The sequence below is a fragment of the Mus musculus genome, chromosome 1 (genome assembly GCF_000001635.26).
Source record: "Mus musculus strain C57BL/6J chromosome 1, GRCm38.p6 C57BL/6J".
NCBI lineage: Eukaryota > Metazoa > Chordata > Mammalia > Rodentia > Muridae > Mus > Mus musculus.
Window position 1 is genome coordinate 78,556,658 of NC_000067.6, and position 22,342 is coordinate 78,578,999.

Sequence of the window (22,342 nt, forward strand, 5' to 3'; positions counted from 1 at the left end):
TTCAGGTAAGATCAAAGTGCAAATTCAAGGTGTTGGCATGGGCTGAAACCTTGCAGGGGTTCCTTGTCTCTTCCAGTTTTTGGTAGCCATGGATCCTCAGTATTTCTGAGCCTGCAACTGATTAGGTCAAAGTTTGCCTGTTCTAGAACAGTGTTCTTGCTGAGTGTCTCAGACTAAAGTCCCCACCAGAAATGTTATATTAGGCATTGTGATAGAAAACCTCCATTGTTATCTTGATTGGATTAAGACCCTCCTAAACTATCAGTGCTTGCCTATGAGGACCTTTCGAGAGAACATTAATTGTGAAGAACGCCTGCCTAAAATGTGGCTGGCACTATCCTGTGGGTGAGGGCACTAGGCTGAATATAAAGGGGTAAAGCAGGAGTGAACTGAGTCTTAGAATTCAGCCTCTCTGCCTCTTAATCCCTTGAGATGTGAGGCATCTCAGCTACAGATCTCTACTACCGTAAAGCAAACCATACCTTCTCTGATATGCCAGTGTATGTGGTGGTTTGAATATGTTTGGTTCAGGGGGTGACACTACTTGGAGGTGTGGCCTTGTTGAAGTAGGTGTGACCTTGTTGGAGGAAGTGTGTCACTGTGGGTGTGGGCTTTAAGACCCTCATCTTAATTGCCTGAAAGTCAGTCTTCTCCTAGCGGCCTTCAGATGAAGATGTAGAACTCTCAACTCCCCCCTGTCTGGATGATGCCATGCTCCCACCTTGATGATAACCCCTGAGCCTGTTAAACAGCCCCAATTAAATGTTGTCCTTATAAGGACTGCCTTGGTCGTGCTGTCTGTTCACAGCAGTAAAACCCTAACTAAGTGTAACTTTTTAAAAATTTTTATTTATGTATGAGTTCTCTACTGCATGTACACCTTCATGCCAGAAGAGGGCACCAGATCCCTTTGTAGATGGTTATAAGCCACCATGTGGGTGCTGAGAGTTAAACTCAGGACCTCTGGAAGAACAGCCAATGCTTTTTGTCATGGAGCCATCTCTCTAGCCCTGACAATATACCTTTTAAAATTATGAGCTCAAATAAATCCTTCCTTAAGTTGCTTCTCTTGGATATTATGTTACAATTTTGCCAGTGAGGAAAGTAATCTGAGTCTGTTGCTGGTTAGTTTCATGTCAACTTGACACAAACTATAGATGTGAGAGGAGGGAACTTCAACTGAGAAAATACCTCAATAAGACTGGGCTATGTAGGTAAGTCTGTAGCAAATTTTCATAGTCAGTGATTAATGTGGGAGGGTCCAGTCCATTGTGAGTGGTGCCATCCCTGAGCTGGTGATTCTGGATTCTATAAGACACCAGGCTGAGCAAGTCATGGGGAACAAGCCAGGAAGCCACATTCCTCCATGGCCTCTGCATTAGCTCCTGCCTCCAGGTTCTTGTCTAGTTGAGTTCCTATCCTGACTTTCTTCCATAAACAGTGATACGGATACATACACCAAACAAACCCCTTCTTTCCCAAGTTGCTTTATGCAAGTGAGGGCAGTGAACCCACCTAACTGGACCACTCCATGGGTAGAAACGTTTATTGGAGATCAAATTACCAAGGCTGTCTCTTGTGAGGTAGAGTGGAGCAAAATGATGGAAAAGCAAAGGGATTTTGTAAGACAACAGGGCGGGGTCTTTGGCCTGATACAGGTGGCTCTGGTTAACCGGGAACCAGATGCCCTTGGAGTTAGTTGGCCTTTGAGGATGGATTAAGGGAGCTCCTAGGAAACTGCAATCCACTCTATGAGATCTGAGATCTGCTTTCCTGGTAAAAAGAGACCTGCCTTATATCTCCAATGGATGAAGAATTTATGTTTTGTTTACCTAGTAACAATCCTTTAGTTTACCAGATTTTGTAAGCAGCACTGGCATTTTGGGGAGACTGCACTAGATCTAACACTTTGTTATGTTTCATCATAGTAGGAGTAACCCTAAGACACAGGGCCATGTTGATTAAACCTATTCTTTTTTTTTTTTTTTTTAAGATTTATTTATTGTTAAGTACACTGTAGCTGACTTCAGACACACCAGAAGAGGACATCAGATCTCATTACGGGTGGTTGTGAGCCACCATGTGGTTGCTGGGATTTGAACTCAGGACCTTCAGAAGAGCAGTCAGTGCTCTTAACCGCTGAGCCATCTCTCCAGCCTGATTAAACTTATTCTTAACTTAATTGTCTTCATAAATACTGTTTCCACATTAGGGCCATTTTCACATATACTAGGGTTAAGGTAGCAGATCTATGGGGGAACGAATAAGCAGTTGTATAGGAAATTTAGTTCAGCACTGGAGCACAATGGTTGCCAAACTTCTGTTTATCAAATTAAGTACACACCCCAGTGTCCTGGACATCTTGTTAAAATCCAGTTTATGACCCAGTTGGTCTGGAGTTGGGGAAAAAAGCAAGGAACCAGTCCTGAGCTGCCTAAGACTGAAACCAGTAGCCACATGTGGCTATTCAAATTTAAAATTAAATCAATAAAAGTTAAACAAATTAAATTGCCTGTTGTACTAGCCGTATTTCAAGTGCTCTGTAGACACCCATGACTATTGGCCATCATATTACATGGTCAGATGTAGATGAGTTCCACCATCACAGAAAGTCCTGTTGAATGGTGTTCTAGACCAGTGGTTCTCACAAAGGATTCCCAGACCAGGGGACTCTGCATTGTGTGGAAACTTGTCACAGCGCACATTTTCAGGCCCAGGCCAGCAGAATCAGATACTTTGGAGCCAATGAGAATGAATCCCCCAAGTGACCTTAATGTTAGGGTTCAGGAGCCACCCCATAAACCACACATACATCCATCTCAGTTAAAGAGGGATAGTTTATTGAGTATTCACCCAGGACTGATTGATCAGGACCACAGACCAGACTCGGGAGCTGACTGAGACCCCAAATGTTTCCCAGGGCCAGTTTCTAAAGGTAAAAACCACAACCAGCTCATATGCAGGTGCAGGAAGTACTGCCCCATGGTTGTCTCTGACTCAAGCTACTTTGGCTACCTAGACAGACCAGTTCTAACTGACTTTTATTCTGACTGGTCATAAGTAGAGTTCATGGTTGTGAAATTCTTTAGGATTAACAAACCTCAGAACATAACAGGGCATATGGTCAGTTTGACCCTGCTGTGAGTCAAGCTATTTCTCTGTGTCAGTAACAATATGAAATGGCTGGCAGCCATGTTGAAGGACCAGGCTTCAACAGTTAATGCATGGACTCATTTGAGAATTGCTTTATTTCAGTAATCCCCTCCCCCACCCCAGCTCCCCTCACATCTCTTTTTATGGTCACAATATAAATGTGATTTGCCTGACCATGAGATCAAAGCCATGCCAGTTAGTGGAATCACTAAGGTATTCCAGGGGCGGGGGTGGGGTGGTTGGGGAGTCTTTGTCCACTTTTAATATTAGTTGTGAAATAATTAGGGTGATAATTTGACCCTGTTCCAGCCTCGTACCCCCCTAGAGTGCTAAAGAACCTGCACACAGGTGGAATGCTTGGGAACAGAAGTGTGACATCTGGGAGAAAAAAAAAAAATAGGAAGAGGACGTTAGTACAGGGAGGAAGCCTAAAGGGTTTCAGCACTGCCCGGCTGATAAAGGGGAGGGCTGAGGCTTCCCACTGGAGTTAACATCCTCACACTTTCAGGTTTTATTCAAGCTCTAAACTCCTGAATGGGCCTCAGCATGGGTCCTCTGCAGCTAGATCTGGAGGGGGTGGGGGTGGGGGGGAGTCAGTCCTTAGGCTGTGTCTCAGGGTACTACAGCAACAGGAAAATTGAAAATGAGATGAGCCATGAAAGGTGTCCAATGTCCTCTCTGGAAATGAGCTCGTCGTCGTCACACTCTGGTAAGAAGAACTAAAACAGGGAGATAGGAAACGAAAGCATTTCAGTGTATGTAGCTGGAGATGATCATAGGGAAAGAGTTAGATCCGTTTCCGAAAGACAGACATCACATGTTTCCCTTCGTTTGTGGGTCATAGACTTCATAAATACATAAAAATCATATACATACACACATATACATATATACATACATACATTTCCCTTTATCAGTTGGGCAGTGCTGAAACCCATTCTACAAGCTTCCTCCCTACACTGTAACATAGAAATGAAACTGTCTGGGGAACTGATGAGAGGGAGAGGGGATGAAGGGGGAGGGTAGTTAGGGATGGGGGGGGAATATGTTCAAAGTGCTCTATATAACTAAATAAAAGATGGCCCTATGGAACCCTGTATAATAAAGTACCAGGTAAAATTTAAAAGGAACGTGTTTTCTTTTCTGTTACTATAATTGGTCGAGAATAGCTTAGTTGGGAGGGCAGGTACTTGTGATCTGTATCAATGCCAGGCATTTAGCAGCACACACTGGAGTGATAGATGAAATTACCCCTTTCCATGTTTCTCCCCTCATCTTCATTCTGAGTCTAACACTAAGTGATTAGAGTTCATTGTATGTGTGTGCCTAGTGCAGTCCCATGCCCCACCATGTGGGTTTGTGATCATATGTCTGCACATCTATCATCACAGTGACTGTCTTAGTTAGGATTTCTCTTGCTGCAGCAAAACACCATGACCAAGAAGCGTGTTGGAGAGGACAGGGTTTATTCGGCTTATACATCCACATTGCCATTCATCACCAAAGGAAGTCAGGACAGGAACTCTAGACGGGCAGGAACCTGGAGGCAAGAGCTGATGCAGAAGCCATGGAGGGTATAGCTGACTGGCTTGCTTCACACGGCTTGCTCAGCCTGCTTTTTGATAGAACCCAGGACCACCAGCCCAGGGATGGCACCACCCACAATGTACCGGGCTTTCCCCATTGATTACTAATTGAGAAAATGCCTTACAGCTGCTGGATCTCATGGGGACATTTCGACATTTGAGGCTCCCTTCTCTGTGATGACTCTAGCTTGTGTCAAGATATCACAAAACCTGCCCGTACAACGGCTAAAACCGTTTCAGTACTCTAAACAGAAGCTGTAACCATTAGGCAATAATTCCACATTCCTCGCTCTTATCCCCACCCTCCAGGAACTGCCAGTCTGCTTTAAGAGCTTGACTTTTATAGGTATCCCGTATAGTCAGAATCTCACAGTATTGTGCTCTGGTGTTCTTGATACAATATCAAGATGATTTGTTCATGCTGCCGCTTACATTAGAGCTTCTATGGGTGGCTATGCCACATTTGTCCCGGTATCCACGGAGCCACGGAAGTTATTTCCGTCTTCTGGTTATTATGACCAATGATGCTATGTCACCTGTCTCTAACCTCTGACCCCTGACCCCCAGCACTAGGATTACAAACACCTGCCACCATGCTGGGCTTTTTTTGAATGTCAGTTCTGGAGGATCCAAGTCATGTCTGCATGACAGGCACTTTACCAACTAAGCCATCTCCCTAGGCTCGACCTGTAGCCTTTTAAGGAAGGGACCACAAACTACTTCCACAGTGGTTGTGTCATTTTACATCCCTACCCATAGGCTTTAAACACAAACAGCTATGTCTACCCCGGAAGACAGATCCACCATTGGCACCTCAAAGGATCATCAGAAAAAACTTGCTGATTATTTGGTTTGCTGTGGGGATGAGGGTGGGATGGAGGTAGATGGGGTGGGGTGGAGCCTTGGGAAAGTCTCTGTGGGTAAAGGTCAAGGGAGGTTTTCTGGCGTTTGAGGGCACAGGCACAGTAACCTGAAGGCAGGTCTAGGAAGCTGAGGGATTAGTTGGTACAGGGCAGAGTTTATGACCTAATAGTCATGGACTTGGTGGGTGCAGGGAAACGGGAGTCTCAAAGCTACTCCATGGGCAAGCAGTCAGCTTGTCTTACTTCCCAGAGCAAAGAAGTAGGTGCCCATTGTCACTTAAAGTAAGTACAATAGCCCAGTATTGTTTCACCCAGACAGAAGACATTGCACCGGTTTCTATCCTAAGGCAAGAGGAATATGCCATTATTTCTATATCTATTTATTTATATTTGTTTTCAGTTATTTTTATTTTTGGTGGTGGTGGTGGTGGCAGTGGGATCAATGGTTGTGTGTGTGTGCGTGTGTGTGTGTGTGTGTGTGTGTGTGTTGAAACAGGGCCTCATGCAGAAATCATCCATCCATCCTTAGCCTCCTGAATGTTAGCAATACAGGTATAAGCCACTACATCTGGCTTGTATCATTGTGTTACTAGCAGAGGTTTGTAACAGAAATCTGCAACAAGCCGGGGTAGCAGGACCATCCATAAAGGATATGAGAGCACTTTGGATGAGAATTGTAGCTTTGTGGCCAGCTCTTTAAGCCCTGATTGAGATGGCTCTCTGTCACCTCTTGGGTTTTTCATTTTGCTTTCTGAGATAGCATCTCCCCTTATCCCACTGTGAACCCTTGAACCCCCAACCCTCCATCCCTCTTGTGTGGATTATAGGCAAGGGCACCATGTCCAGTTCTTCATTTAAATTCTAACTTGTATATTTATATTCCGATCTGCATTTAAGCTGTACTGCCAGGGATTTCCCCAGTGTTTTTCACTCTCCTCAGGTTTGGAGGAAACAGGACTCACCCCCTCACCCCCTCCCGCTTCCTCAGTACCATCATCTATTTATCCCCATGCCATGCTACAGACATGCAGGAATGTACACACACATGCGCACACTCATGCATATAGCTCTTTTTCCCTCCCCACATCCCCTTAACACACCCTCCCTTCATCAAAACTTGACAAAGAGCAGTGAGGAAAACCAGGCCAGCTTCCCAGAACACTGGATTGTTTGGTGAAAGCAGGCGCAAACAGCCTATTTGTTCCCTTTACTCTGATGTGTACTTGAGAGTGTTGCTACAGTCTATGTATTAAACTTTCTTATCTCTAAAAATCAAAAGTTTTGTCTATGATGGAGGTCCGTAATTATTGTTTGTCAAATAAAACTTCAAAATTTTCACCTAATCAGTAGGAACAACCAAGAAAATGTTAGGGAAACAACAGAGATGTTAGAGGTTGTAACCTTGCTGGGGAAAGTATGTCACTGTGGGTGAACTTAGAAAGCTTAAAGCACCAGGCAGTGGTGGCGCACACCTTTAATCCCAGCACTTGGGAGGCAGAGGCAGGTGGATTTCTGAGTTTGAGGCCAGCCTGGTCTACAAAGTGAGTTCCAGGACAGTCAGGGCTATACAGAGAAACCCTGTCTTGAAAAACCAAAAAAAAAAAAAAAAAAAAAAAAAGAAAGAAAGCTTACAGCCTCACCCTACTTTCAACATGTGTCCTGCTTTTGTGAGCTTTCAGCTTCTCTGCCTGCTGCCTGCTGCCATACTCCCTTGCCAAGATGGACTCCTATCCCCTGTAACCATAAGCCCAAAGCCCAAATAAACCCTTTCTTTATAGGGTGCCTTAGTCATGGTGTTTTATCACAGCAGCAGAAAACTCACTAATACAGTCCCATCCTGGAGTGCTATGATCACCCGTCTGCATCACAATGTATTGCGGCACTTTGCTTCATTTTCCCTCAGGCTATCTCTCAGGCTATTTGTTTGTTTGTTTGTTTGTTTGTTTTTTTCCTTTCCAAGTTATGTAAGTTCCTTATGTATGTGGGCAATAGCACCTTTATAAGCTAACTGGCTTGCAAATGGTTTCTCCCGTTCCTCTCAGGTTGCTGTTCCATTTTACTGTTGTGCTTGTACACTGAAGCCTTTGAGTTTAGTGCTGTTGGCTTATGCTGTTGTCTGTGCTTTGGTAACATAAAGCCAAAACGCTATTGCTAAAACCAATCTGAAGGAGTTTGCCCTTGCTTGACTTCGCTGGGATACAGGCCTGTCTCACCATGCCTGCTTCTCCATTCTTTTGCATGTGCGTATCTAGTTTTCCCAACATGAACTGTTGACAAGACTCTCCTTCCTTATGTGATCTTGGCACTGGTCTTAAATGGTAGTTGCTCAGCCAGGTGTTATAACACCTGTAACCTTGTTATACATAGTGTCGGGAAGAAGGGGCAGCCCAGTTGACTGTAGTTCCATGGATTTATTCTGGGCACTCTGTTTTTTTATACTGTTGTATGATCTGATTTTATGATACTTCCATGCTGTTTTAATCACCATAGCTTTGTAGTAGTATTTGAAATTTTAAAAAAAGAAAGAAAGAAAAAAAAGGGTGATATTTCCAGCTTTTTTCTTTGTTAAATTTTCTCTGAATGTTTGGGATATTTTGAAGCTCTGTATGAATTTTAGGGTTTTTTGTTTGTTTGTTTGTTTTAAGTGTCATTACAATTTTTATAGGAATCATATTGAAAGCTTTGTAACCTTACACTCTATCACCTGACGTAACACAATGAGAATATGCTCTTTCACTCCAAGAAGGCAGACCCATGAAACTGAAGTTAGTGAACACCAAAGGCTTTTATGAAACGGAGAACAGAAGGGGATGAATTTTTACCAAGCAGCAAAAGTCACCGCCTTCTGTAAAAAAAAAAAAAAAAAAAAAAGAAAGAAAGAAAAAAGAAAAGAAAAAAAGAAAAAGAAAAAGAAAAAAGAAAAAAGAAAAAAAGAAAAAAAGAAAGAATTAAAACTGGGGGTGGGGAAATGACAGTAATTGAGATCACTGGCCAAGGTCCTGGAAATGTGCCTCAGGACCTGAGTTTGATTTCCAGCACTTGCATCAGGCAGCTGTTTCCCCAGCTCCACATGGATCTGACACCTATGACCTCTGTGAGCACTTGCATTTAATTACACACCCTCACCCCTAGGTGCTGATGGCTTTCAAAAACCCCAGCTGAGGCTCCCCGTAAGGAAGTAAACAAAGCCTGGATGGCAGAGATCTGTGAGACCACCATGTAGACTGTTCCTCATCTCCCCCTTGTGTGACATGCCTCCGGAGTGATATCTCTTTGAGAGTTGGTAGTCCATGACAGGTAAAATCCTAGAAGATAGGGCAACCTAAGACAGGAACAGTCCAGTATTTTGGGAATCCTCTCATGTGGGATCAACAATGGCATTCCAGCCCAGCTCCCACTAGGCTGTCTAAATCTAAAAACAAAAGGGTGGAAATGTAGGAGGAATGTTGGTGGCCATATCTGCATAAATGCTGGGGGCTGCAGCCACAAAGGCAACTCCTGCAGAACGACCTAATTGAAGACTGCCTGAGAGACCAAGGATTGCTGACACAGACAATCAGGAACTGCTATTTGGAAGAGATGCTGGCTGGGGACATGAGTCAGAGGTGCTACCCACATATTTTCAGAATCAGGGATTTTATAATTGCAGCCAATCACTAACTCTCTATATTTCAGATTTGCCTAGGAAGAGACACCTTCAACCAGGGATTATCTAGATCAAGCCCACCTGTGGTCATGTCTGTTTCCCTTACTCATTAACTCATGTAAAAAAGAATCTGCCCATTGTGGGTAACACCATTCCCTAGGCAGAGGATTCTGGACTATATTAGTATAGAGAGGGAGCCAAGCACAAGTGTGCATGTATGCATTGTCTCCCACCTCTTGATTGTGGGTATGACTAGCTGTTTTGCCTTAACTTCCCTGGAATGATAGACTGTACCCTGGAACCATAAGCTAAATTAAACTCTTTCTCCCCAGATTTCCTTTTTGTCAGAATTTCTATCACAACGGAAATGAACCAAGGACAAGGGTTCTGCCAGAGATCTTCTCATTTAGTTCCAATTTTAATTTTCCAACATTTTGTGCTAAGTTTGCCAAAAGAGCGTACAGTGCTGACACAAGAATTAAATGTGGTCATTCACAGCCTACTTAGGGGTTAGATTTTTCTTTTCTCTTAGTTGTGTTTTGTGGAGATTCTTTAGAGTTTTCTGTGGGCTGGCGAGATGGCTCAGCAGATAAGAACACTGACTGTTCTTCCGAAGGTCCTGAGTTCAAATCCCAGCAACCACATGATGGCTCACAACCACCCGTAATGAGATCAGATGACCTCTTCTGGTGCGTCCGAAGACAGCTACAGTGTACTTATGTATATTAATAAATAAATCTTTGGGCCAAAGGGAGCAGGGACTAAGCAAGCAAAGTTGACCAGAGCGAGTGGGTTTGACTGGAGCAAGTAGAGGGAGGTCCTAAAAATTCAATTCCCACGTGAAGGCTCACAACCATCTGTACAGTTACAGTGTACTCAGATACATAAAATAAATAAACAAATCTTTTAAAAAAAGTTTTCTGGGAGTGAGGCTCAACAAGGTAAATAGCTTGTCTTTAAAAAAACATGGGGGGGGCAGGAGAGCGGGAGGGAGGGCATGGGGGACTTTTGGGATAGCATTGGAAATGTAAATGAAGAAAATACCTAATTTAAAAAAAAGGAAAAAAAATTAAAAACATACAGCTTTAAGTTAAAGAGGCAGAATCAAGATCAGTGTATGCTGCCTAGTTACCCTATCCCAAAGAAAGCAAAGGAGAGAGAGAGAGAGAAAGAGAGAGAGAGAAAGAGAGAGAGAGGTTTATTGGGCTCTCATCTCTGCATCACTTCTAGCCTGCTGTCAGCACTGAATAAGTATAGAGGCTCTCCTGTCACTCAGAACATTTGCCACTAGCACACATGGCCTCTTGAACACAAGAAGTGTACTAATTCCATTTAGCTCTGTTGAGCGATGCTGCAAAAATACTCATGGGATTTTGGAGACTTGCTAAAAAGTAGAAGCTACAGAATTGCTCGTTAGTTAAGAATTGATGATCATATGCCATAAAGGGGAAATAAAATATTAGTGCAAATTAATTTCACGTGCTTCTTTTTTCTTGCTCGAGAACACTAGTAGAAATGTTAAAATAACTCTTGTGGCTCTCATTCTATTCTAAAGTATGCTGTTCTCTCGAAGGTACTGGCTATACTTAGCACCTCTCCTTTGTTGTTTCCTCCACAGATTAAGCTGCTATTTGGGGGTTTAGGAAAAATTTCCCAGCAGGATGGAGGAGGTGTCTCAGCAGGCCAGGGTGTTATACCAGGCCCTAATGCCACGGACTTAACTGGGCTAATCTGATTGAGCAGGAATTTAACGGCTTTGGTCATTAGCCAAGCCTTGGCCTTTGCAAACCCTACCTGTGTCTTTGGATTATATTTTGGGGAATTAAAAAAGGATCGAGAATAAAAGACTGAAAGGAAGTAAACCAGATCCCCTCTTCACATCCTTGGGATGACGGTCCAACGTTACAGGGTTTCTAAATTTGTCTTGAGTTTACCTGGATAGCAAGCTGAGAGCTATTTCAGTGCTTGCCTTTGTCTATAAAGGAAATGTCGGTGGTTACGGTCTCCTTTCTTTTTTGTACAGCTACAGTTGAAAGGGCTGGAAAAGTACATTTGCTTTGGAGAGGTTGAGAGACAGATCGAAACCCTGCAGGGAGTATCCAGTTACCTCCTCCAGCTGGGAAAAAGACTGCTGGCCCAGGATGGGATTTCAATCCTTAAAGTTACATAAGCAAACAGCCTATCCATCCCATGCAATGATAATTATATGAAAGGAGCTAAATAGATCCAGGTCAGCTCCTTGCTAGAGATGCAGAAGCTTGGGGAATGGGGGGAGGACTGAGAGAGGTCACTGTCCTTTGCCAGCCAGCAGTTGGTAGGGTGGGACAAAAGCTCACAGATTATCTAGCTCAGGGCCCTCAATGTGCTGTGAATATCACAATCACCTGGGGAATGTTAACGATCACCAGGTTTAAAGCTGAACTCCAGACCAATGAAGTCATCGGTGTTTGGAAAGCTTCCCAGGTCATTGCGACTCTCAGCCAAGTTCGTAAAGCGCAGATCTAGGTCACCCCCTTGTTTTTGTGACAGGGAGATACAAAAGATCAGGGGACACTGCTTCAAGTTCCTCCAGCTGGCAAGTGGCAGAGCAGAGACAAGTCCTTTCTTTCCTTGGCTTTGACTTTGTATTCTCCTTTTCCCATAGTCTCAGCTCGCCACCCTTCCGTGACATTGACATTATCCTGCTTTCCTTCGAAATGTTTCCCCAGATCTTTGCAGAGCTATCTCAGCTTCCACTCTTGAGCCCAATGCCAACTGCAAGCCACGTCAAAAACACATTATTGTCTTTCTTTGGGGCACCTCCCAAACTCTCAAATCAAGGGGATGTGTGTTGGTGCTGCCCCAAGTCTGGGTGGGTTGATTCTTGGCAGGAACACTGAGTATCTTCTGGGCAGTATAACTAGCCCTATGTTATCCCCAGGGTCTACTTCCACACAGCCAACTTACCTTGAAAATACCCAGAAAAAAAGCAGGACCTGGTGGCACACACCTGTAATCTGAGCACTTAGAAGTCTGAGTCAGGAGGATTATAGGTAGGAATTTGAGGCTAACCTGGGCTACATAGCAAGTCTGTAAGGTAAGTCTGGTCTACACATGCAGAGTTACATACTGAGTCATACACAAAGACTAACCCCACCCCAAAAAACCATAATTTTAAAATCTGTCTGTATATAACATTTACAAACATTTTCCTCTTTTAAAAAAATGCAAGTATGCAGTGTATGTAGAATATATCTTCCCCATATCTACCTGATTGCCTCTCTTTCCTCTCCCCTCTCCCTCCCATTAGTCCCATCTGTTGCCTAGATAATTTGCCTGTCTTCTTTCATGCATATATACATACATGACTATATTCATTGATATAAAATCAAGGAACCACACATAAGGCTAGTTTATAAGATTCTCTCCAATCCCATTTATTTTCCTACAGATGCCCATTTCTTTCTTCTTTATGACTTAAAAGAGTTCCATTGTTTATATCAAACTTTTTCTTGTCATTATCTTCTAAGCAAGCTGGTCTAAACTCTTCTGTGACTACATTTACATTGTACTGGGTTCTTTACGTACTCTATATACGACTTAAAAGGAAGATGAACATACACTATATGCAAATATACCCATTTTATATAGGGGACTTCTATCACGAAAACAGAAAACAAAATATGGTCTGTGGTGAAGACAGTCTAGAGACTGGCACTGCAGTGATTGCTGGTAGTCTGCTGCCTGTTGCTTTTTTTAACTTACTTTATGCTTTGTTATGCTCAACACTGTCCACTGTTCTTCCCCCACCCCCCACCCCCGGATGACTGAAGATCTATGTTTTGATTGAAATCAGAATGACAGAGGCCTGTGAATTTTCTCTTGCACTCAGGTTGTGGGGAATTGGCACTGTACAGGGAGCAAAAGCGGCACAAGTGTAGCAGCTTTGTCTTTTAACAAGGACAACACACAGTTGGAGTGGTCCCGCCCCAATCTAGAGGTGACATTTGGCAGCTTGTTTTTTAATACTCTTGGCTTTATCTGAGAGTCGTGCTTTTTCTGGAGTACGCAATACAGTGGAGACAGGAGGATGTATGAGCTCCAAATGTGCTAACAGTTGCTTCATAGAAAGCGTCAGCAATGGGGCTGAGGAAATGGTGCTCCAGAAGAGGACTTGAATTTAAAGGACCTGAGTTCAAGTCCCCAACACTCACGTAAAAGTCAGACATTGCAACTGTAGGTGTCAGTTAGCCCAACGTGGTAGGGCAGAGATTCTAGGAGCTCTCTGATCAGCCAGCCTTTCTAAACAGCAAGCTTCAGCTCAGTCACAGACTCTGTAATGCTGTAAAAAGGACATTGTACATCCTCCTCGGGCCTCAGGATGCACATGACAGGTGAATGCACTTGCATGCCACATATGCGCACACAGCACATACACAGATACCACCAACACATACAGACACACATACATATATGCATATGAAGACACACACGTATATATGCATACACAAACATATTCACATGTGTATTTACACTCACCAGCAAAAGTCTCATGCATTTGCTCATCTATTATCTGAGTAGCATAATAAGCCCCTGAATGGCAAGCATGGAAATTAGTATTTGAAATCAACTATTCAATCTGCCTAAAAAGCAATTTTTTAAAACACCAGGGGAACAAAAGAGGTGATTCACAACTTCAAAAGAGAAAACAAACGCTGAATTCTGAGCAGGCCATGTCCTCACCTGAACTCCGTTATCCTTGTTGGCAGTTAGGATAGGGAGTTGGGTAACCTAAGCTGCCTCCTGCTGCCATTATTGTCACAGGGGACTCTTCACCCATTGTGTGAGAGCTGTTTTCAACAGTCTGCAGACAATTGGTTGGTTCACAGGGAACTGGGTTTTAAAGAAACAATGAACCATTTCAATTGCATTTCTACAAAAATGGGACAGTGCTGTTTGCCTCTTCTAAGACAGACGTGCAGTGGCATCACAACTCACAGTTGAGTATAAGCTGAATAGTGTTTGACTTTATCCTAGGAGAAGGTTGTTCCTAAGCCAACCATGGCTATCTAACTTAAAAAAACAAAAAAACAAAAAAACAAAAAAACCTAGCTCTGGAGTCAGACAGATCCCTTTATGTGGCCTCAATAAGGCTGCACCTTTCAGAGTCTTCATCCCTTGTTCCACTAAATAAGGCATATGACACAAACCCTTTCCCAGCGACTTGTTATATATGAACTGTTGCATATAAACATTTAGCCAATGCCTGCACATAGCAAGGTCTCAATAAACATTAGCAACTATGATAGTTCTGCATCACATTATATGTGTAACAGTCCAGAGTATTCCGAATTTAGTATGACCCTCACCCACAGGGAGACCTGCTTGATTCCTTTCTCATGTTTGGAACTGAGTTATAAAGAAATTCAGAAGGCCAGCAAAAGTACCAAGTGAGGCAGGAGAATGGCTGTAAGTAAGTAAGAATGGCTATATCGTAGTTCCAGGGCAGCTGGGGCTACAGCATGAGATTCTATCTCAAACCAAACAGAAGAGAATAATAAAGGTAAGGTACAGGGATGGAGAGATGGCTCCGCAGCTAAGAAACCTTACTACTGCTCTACCAGAGGACCCCAAATTCAGTTCCCAGCAGCCATGTCAGGTAGCTTATGACAACCTCCAGGGAATCTGACACCTTCCTGCCTTTACTGGTACTAGGCACATATGTGACATACATACATACATACATACAAGCAAAACCACCTATACATACATATACTCAGGCAAAACACATGCATAAATTAGAATATAATAACAATAAAAAGTAGGATATAGAAAAAAACTTTAAGATAAAATCTTCTCAATAATGTCATCCATCTGGAAATCATAACTGTCGGTGTTTTGTGGTGCTATTTTACATATTTGGGTTTCTTTTCTTTCTCTGTCTCTTTCTTTCTCTCTTTCTTTCTTTCTTTCTTTCTTTCTTTCTTTCTTTCTTTCTTTCTTTCTCTCTCTCTGTCTCTCTCTCTTTCTTTCTTTCTTTCTTTCTTTCTTTCTTTCTTCCTTCCTTCCTTCCTTCCTTTCTTTTTTAAATACTATCAACTCCTAAAATGATTTTAACAGAAACATACCCTGTACATGATTCCTTGGGACTCACTTCATTTAATACCTTTTCATTGCATAAAGCATTGATTCCTTTTCATTTTGTTTTAAGGATATAATTGATATACAATCAAATTGACCTCTCAACATACATGTGCAAGGTAGAACTCTCATCAAAGGAATGATAGCACCCTTCTAAGTAATCTCCTTGTACACGCTGGGGAGGCAGCAGCAGGGGGATTCCTGGGAGTTGTTGGCCAGCTGGTCAGCCTCATCAGCAAGTTTCAGGTCAGAGAGAGATCCTGTCACAGAGACACACAGACACACACACAGAGACACACACACACGGGGGGTAGGAGGGAGAGAGAGAAAAAAAGGAGAAAGGGGGAGAAAGGAGAAAGGGGGGAGAAAAGGAGGGGGCAGGGAGTCCACAGAACTCCATCTTTCCCAGCTACAGAACAGAGTAAGTTATCAGTTTGCTGCAGCTCAGGGGAGATCCTCCAGTACCAAGGATGAGGATGGTACAGCTGGGAAGTGTCTGTGCTCTCATATCCCTGTCTGTTTCTTCCTGCCTGCCCCTCGTCTATGCCTGAGTACATTCCCATAACCACTCAACATATTCTTCCTCTCCCTTGAGCTTTTCCCTTCTACAAACTAAAACAACACAACAGAACTCAGGCAGACTAGAAGCGCCGGACAGTATCACAGTCTTTCTCTACCTGGAAACCAGACAGAGCAAATCTCAATGTTTTCTCTTTAAACCACAGTACCAGTGTCTAAAAGCCTTCATTAGGACAGGCTTCACAGGACAACGTGAATGCCATTATAATCTAGTCCTTTCTGTGAGCCCTAAATGGACATCTGCCCCGAAGCCACACACCTCAGTGGCAGTCGCCTGTTTTGTTTCTATCCCTTGAGTCTCAAGGAACATTGCCCAAGAAAGTTTCAAAAGGAGCCCGACTCCTGTTCTGATCTGGCCTCACACTGCAAGATGCTGACCTTGCCAAGATCCATGGGGATGTTGGAATTGCTGCCCCCCACCCCCCCACCTCTGGCAGGGTTGCTTGCTTCCCTATGTGGTTCACAGCAGCCCAGCCCTTAACCTCCATCGATTGCAACAGCTCCATCTAAGTTGGTTCTTTTCTGGCTCTCCTTGATCTAACCACAGGACTGGGGACCAGAAAAATGAGGTTTGCTCTCTTCCTGATTGCCCCTGGCATCCCTCTTTAGTTTTGTCTCTCCCAGGAACAGTCCCCAAAGCAATCATACCCATTCATCCCTATGCAAACCAGGGACAATACTGGTTCAGCATGCACAAGGGACCTCTTTTTTATACCTTTGGCAAGACATGTCAGTTGTCCCTTTTTCTTTAGAGACAAGGTGGCCTCATTCTATAGCTCAGAGTATCTCCTTGCCTCAGTCTCCCTCCCAAGTGCTGGCTAGGAAAAAAAAAATGTTTTCTGTTTGTATGTGTTTGTTTTGTGAGACAGAGTCTCATGTAGCCCAGGTTGGTCCCAAAGTCACTATGTAGCCAAAGATGACCCTGAATTTCCTCCTCTGTCCGACGTCTTGAGAAGAGGGTCTAGGCACGCATCAGCACACCTAGCGCAGTGTATATCTCTATACAAAGACTTTACAGAAATGGATGTAGTCCTTGTCTTGACCCAAAGGACAAAGTCATTCATACTGTAGCTAAGCCAGCAGCAAAAGGAAGCCATCATGGACAAGAATCACAGTAAGGTGAGGGGGAGAGAGAGAGAAGGAAGCCCATCATGGACAAGAATCACAGTAAGGTGAGGGGGAGAGAGAGAGAGAAGGAAGCCCATCATGGACAAGAATCACAGTAAGGTGAGGGGGAGAGAGAGAGAGAAGGAAGCCCATCATGGACAAGAATCACAGTAAGGTGAGGGGGAGAGAGAGAGAGAAGGAAGCCCATCATGGACAAGAATCACAGTAAGGTGAGGGGGAGAGAGAGAGAGAAGGAAGCCCATCATGGACAAGAATCACAGTAAGGTGAGGGGGAGAGAGAGAGAGAAGGAAGCCCATCATGGACAAGAATCACAGTAAGGTGGGGGAGAGAGAGAGAAGGAAGCCCATCATGGACAAGAATCACAGTAAGGTGAGGGGGAGAGAGAGAGAGAGAAGGAAGCCCATCATGGACAAGAATCACAGTAAGGTGAGGGGGAGAGAGAGAGAAGGAAGCCCATCATGGACAAGAATCACAGTAAGGTGAGGGGGAGAGAGAGAGAAGGAAGCCCATCATGGACAAGAATCACAGTAAGGTGAGGGGGAGAGAGAGAGAAGGAAGCCCATCATGGACAAGAATCACAGTAAGGTGAGGGGGAGAGAGAGAGAAGGAAGCCCATCATGGACAAGAATCACAGTAAGGTGAGGGGGAGAGAGAGAGAAGGAAGCCCATCATGGACAAGAATCACAGTAAGGTGAGGGGGAGAGAGAAAGAAGGAAGCCCATCATGGACAAGAATCACAGTAAGGTGAGGGGGAGAGAGAGAGAGAAGGAAGCCCATCATGGACAAGAATCACAGTAAGGTGAGGGGGAGAGAGAGAGAAGGAAGCCCATCATGGACAAGAATCACAGTAAGGTGAGGGGGAGAGAGAGAGAGAAGGAAGCCCATCATGGACAAGAATCACAGTAAGGTGAGGGGGAGAGAGAGAGGGTGCTGGCTGAGAAGTCAGAGAAGGCGTGAGAATAGAACACAGGTCGGAAGGCCTGGATTTAGTGACAGATCTTATGGAGTGAGGAGTCACAAGAAGAACTCATAAAGAGGTCCGTGGTCCACATCTGACTGAGCAGAAGCTGAATGCTCTCTGCTGTATGGAGGGTACCCACCGACTTCTGATGGCCTAGAGCAACTGGACTGGTTTTGACATTTCAAACAAAATATCTTCCCCCCATCAGGCAAGGTTATGAATTTCTTTACATGACATAACGGATAAAAATAAATCACCTACTATGCACCCTACTATGTTTCAGGTTATGTGCCTCAAACATTTGGCTGTTGAAAATTAATCCCCAAATTCATATAGTAGTAATATTAGGAGCTGGGGTCTTTGCTAGGTAATTAGGACTGCTGTGATCTTACGGTTGGAGGTCTGGTAATGACACTTGTGGCTTTATAAGAAGAGGAAGAGAGGGTTTTGTAAAATTCCAAATGGAAGACAGTATATAGATAGCCGCAACTGGTTACCACCATTGTCTCTTCACATTCCAGTTCATCAAAGCTCACCCAAACAATGAGGGGCTGAAAATGGCCACAGACCAACAAGCAAGTGAGTGCTCTGCTGAGGGCACGCTGAGCTGGGGATGAATGTGGCTCACAGTCTAGGTGTGATCCTGGGAATCTCCAGGAAGCCTCTCCCAGCCCTGTGCTGATTCACAGCATCACACTGTGCAGGAGCCGCCCCAGCCCCAGCTCAACTGAAGGCAGGAGGAAGAGCTTAGCAAATCCAAATCCTTTTCAATAGAAGCTGCGGGTTCACGAAGTCCTGTTGCTATAAGTGGGTGTCATTTAAGAACAGACTGAGGCAGAAGCTCCAGGGATATTTTACTTTTGTTTTCATTCGTTTTTGGGTTTTGGGTTGTTTGTTTGTTTGTTTGTTTGTTTGTTTGTTTGTTTCAAGACAGTTTCTCTGTGTAGTCCTGGCTGCCCTGGAACTCACTCTGTAGACCAACCTGGCCTCAAACTCAGAAATCCACCTGCCTCTACCTCCAAAGTGCTAGGATCAAAGGCATGCGTCACCATTACCCGGCTTCATTTGTTTGTTGGTTGGTTGGTCTTGTTTTATTTGTTTGTTTATTTTGAAACAGGGTCTTTCTGGGTAGCCTTGGCTGTCCTGAACCTGCTGTGTTAAACAGGCTGGCCTCAGACTGAAAGAGATCCACCTGCCTTTGCATTTAAACTGCTGGGATCAAAGATGAGTACTGACATTCCAGAACCACATTAAATATTAGGAGAAAAACCCCGGGGCAGGCAAACTATAACTTTTAGCAACTGCCCCGAGGAGAACAGAAAACAGGAGGAGGAGAAAAACCGTGCCTCTTGAGAGTTCAGCCAGTGTGGATGTTAGATGCATGGTAGTTAAACAGCCATATGGCAGGGAGGGGGAGCATTAGAGAAAGAGTATACAAATGTACAAGCACCAGAGAAACATGCTTAGGCTCTGACCAGCATCCAAAAGAGAAAGACAAAAGGAATAGTTATGCCGTTTTGAGTCAGAAATCAGAAAGGCTGGCAAATCTGGTCAGACCTCAATGTTGAATACAGGACTGCTATGGAGCAGAGATGTGGTCCCATTCAAGGAAGAATTCATCCTCCTGTCAGCTTAAGGTGGGCCTGCTTCTCTGAGGGGTGGTCCCTTGGCCAGGGGGGTTGATCTGTTTAACTGGACTAACTCTTAAGGAAAGTGACCATGGCAGGTCTCCACCTGGAGGGTAGGTTCTATTCTTTCCTGGAACACTGTTACAAAATGAGCCAGAAAAAAAAAAAATCAAAATGTATAACTGACTCCCCAGAGGGGATCTGGGACTGATGGTGAACAGGGCTGTGAAGGTCAGGACACTCTCCACAGGGTCACAGAGAAGACTGGAGGCTGCTGCAAGTTAAGAAGATTTTCAAACTAAGCTCCTCCTCCAGTTTGTGACCTTGGGGAGGTTTGCATATTTATTGTTGATTTAGTTATTTCTTCCACCAGCTTTTACATTGACCTAGTTTTCTGCAGCTTTTCCTGTTACAAGCTTCTTTATTCTTCCCTGGCTACAACCTTCAAGGTCCCAGCCATGAATATTCACCTTGTCAAGATTTGGGTTAAGGGCCCTGAAGCCAACATGCAGTGTTTCTCAGAGAGTCTTGTAAGAAACTTTGCTTTTCTTCCTATTTAAATCTTGGTATGGCCAGCAAGAAAATGTTAGACCAAAATACACTTCCGTGCTTGAGACTGTCCAAGGAACAGAACTTGTCACCAAATGAGAACCAGAACGGATGCTTATGTCATCAAACCAGTGACTGCTGTTGCAGAAAATACGACCATGTAATATGAAGAAGTGCTGATCTGTTATTGGGAGGGTGTGTGTGTGGGCTATTTTAACATAGCCCATTTATTTACAGAATAAACTATACTAGCCTGGCAGTCTTGCACCTGTCTATCAACCCTGCAAAATCCCCACCATTCCCTTTTGATGCTCACTGCTGATCATGGAGATATATTCCAATTCGGTTACAGTCACAATTCCTAATTGTCATAGTCATGCTCATAGCAGTGACCTGAGGTGAGGAGTACCTTGGTCTTCTGGTAGATGTGCTGAGCTTGTAAAAAAGGCCTCCTTCCAGGTCGAGCACTTGGCTTGAACCTCAAGCACTTGGGGACCAGTTTATCACTCCAGCAATAATATAAATATAGTATCCAATTGAAGAATTATTCCCTCTTCAATTTCTCATCCATTCAGTCTCTCTTACAATTACTCCTAAGGGAAAATGGGAGTTACATATACAGTATCATGAAGATGCAAACACTACTCCAGCCTATCCAGAAACCAGCCCTGCCCTGACCATGGTATAAGGAACATCAGATATGACCACAGGCTGACGGGCACTTAAGAGAACTCTTATTACATGTTCCTGTAAACAGTGTTTTAAGATAATAGCCCTAGCTCTAGCCCCAATAAGCTAGGCTCAGCCCCCCATCCCGGTATGCCAATTAAGTAGATGAGAAATGTTGACCAACAGAGAGAAGAGTTCTAAGGAACACTTTGGGAAGTTTGTCAGGTATGGACATGTGTTTTAGGTTTAAAGAGAGGAAAAACTGAGTTATGGGATGAGAGTGTGTCTAATGAAGCAATCCAGGCCAAAGCATGGTCTCATGGTCAGCCTCGACATCTAGAGAAGTGCTACCATCGGACAGGCAGTCTGTCTTGTGAAGCTCTGGCTGTTCCTGGAATCCAAGGTGATCACATGTTCTGGAAAAGGATGGGAGACCTTCAGTGCTATAAGAGAGCAAGAGAAAGAGAGTAAAGAGCTGAGAGTTGCCTGCCTCTGTCACTCTCATCCTTGCAGGCGATGAGTTAGTTAGACAGACAAGCATTCCTTGGGTGATTCCAGTGTCTAAGTAGAGTCTAGCAGGAGTCTGATCCAAATCAAAAGAGACAGACTGAAAGTGAAGGCAGAAAGTCCTACCTGGTGTGATAGTCAAGAAAGCCCGGCTATCACCTTAGCATGGAGGAGGAAAGGGCAGGAGAATCAGGCAATCAAAGACATCCTCGGCTACTTGGCAAGTTCAAGGACAGATTGGGCTACCTGTGACTCTGACTCAACAAAACAAAATGCAACAAATCTAAAACCTAAAGATAATAAAGAAGGAAGGAAAGAAAGAAAGAAAGAAAGAAAGAAAGAAAGAAAGAAAGAAAGAAAGAAAGAAAGAAAGAGGTGATAACTAGATCTATTAATGTACAAAAGGAGGAGTTTAAAATCATGGTTCTGAGCTGGGGAAATGGCTCAGTGGGTAAGAAAATTTATTCTACAAAAATGTGGAGCTTTGTTCAAATATCACCACCCATGTAAAAAGTTAAAAGCCAGGTATGCATGGTTGTGCATGCCTTTAACTGTAATGTTGTCGGGCAGAGATGGATGGATTGAAAGAGGTCACTGGCCTGCTTGCCTACACAAAAACTTCTGGTTCATCAAGAGACTATTTCCAGAAAGTAAGGTGGAAATTGAGAGGAAGACATTGATGTCCTGCCCTGGACCCTACACAAACACCCCTAATGACCTGTCTTTCCTTGCGAGCTTCCTTGTGACTTCTGTCTTTCTGCAGTGTGGATTTAGTTGATGGAAGTTCTGAGAAAAGGCTAGAGGTGTTTCTTTTGTTAAGTGTGGACTTTGGGCAGATAAGGGTACTCTTCCACTCTTCTGGGCAAGGAGAGAGAACAGAGATGAAGGAAAGTCAGAGAGACTTCCATCTGTAGCAATTTTTAAAGTTTCTCATTTTCTTCAGAGCAAATTG

The 22,342-nt window shown here is 43.8% G+C and overlaps 1 protein-coding gene and 1 long non-coding RNA gene across 2 annotated transcripts in view; one reads left to right on the plus strand and one right to left on the minus strand.

Moving 5' to 3' along the window:
* Positions 1–22,342, plus strand: part of Mogat1 (monoacylglycerol O-acyltransferase 1) — a 95,905-nt gene that overhangs the window by 45,598 nt on the left and 27,965 nt on the right. The gene's annotated exons all lie outside the window — the stretch shown is intronic.
* Gm39665 overlaps positions 3,388–22,342 on the minus strand; it is a 28,343-nt gene continuing 9,388 nt past the window's right edge. Inside the window, exon 3 of the long non-coding RNA XR_865564.2 lies at positions 3,388–3,872. This is a non-coding gene — a long non-coding RNA (predicted gene, 39665). The remainder of the gene's footprint in view (positions 3,873–22,342) is intronic.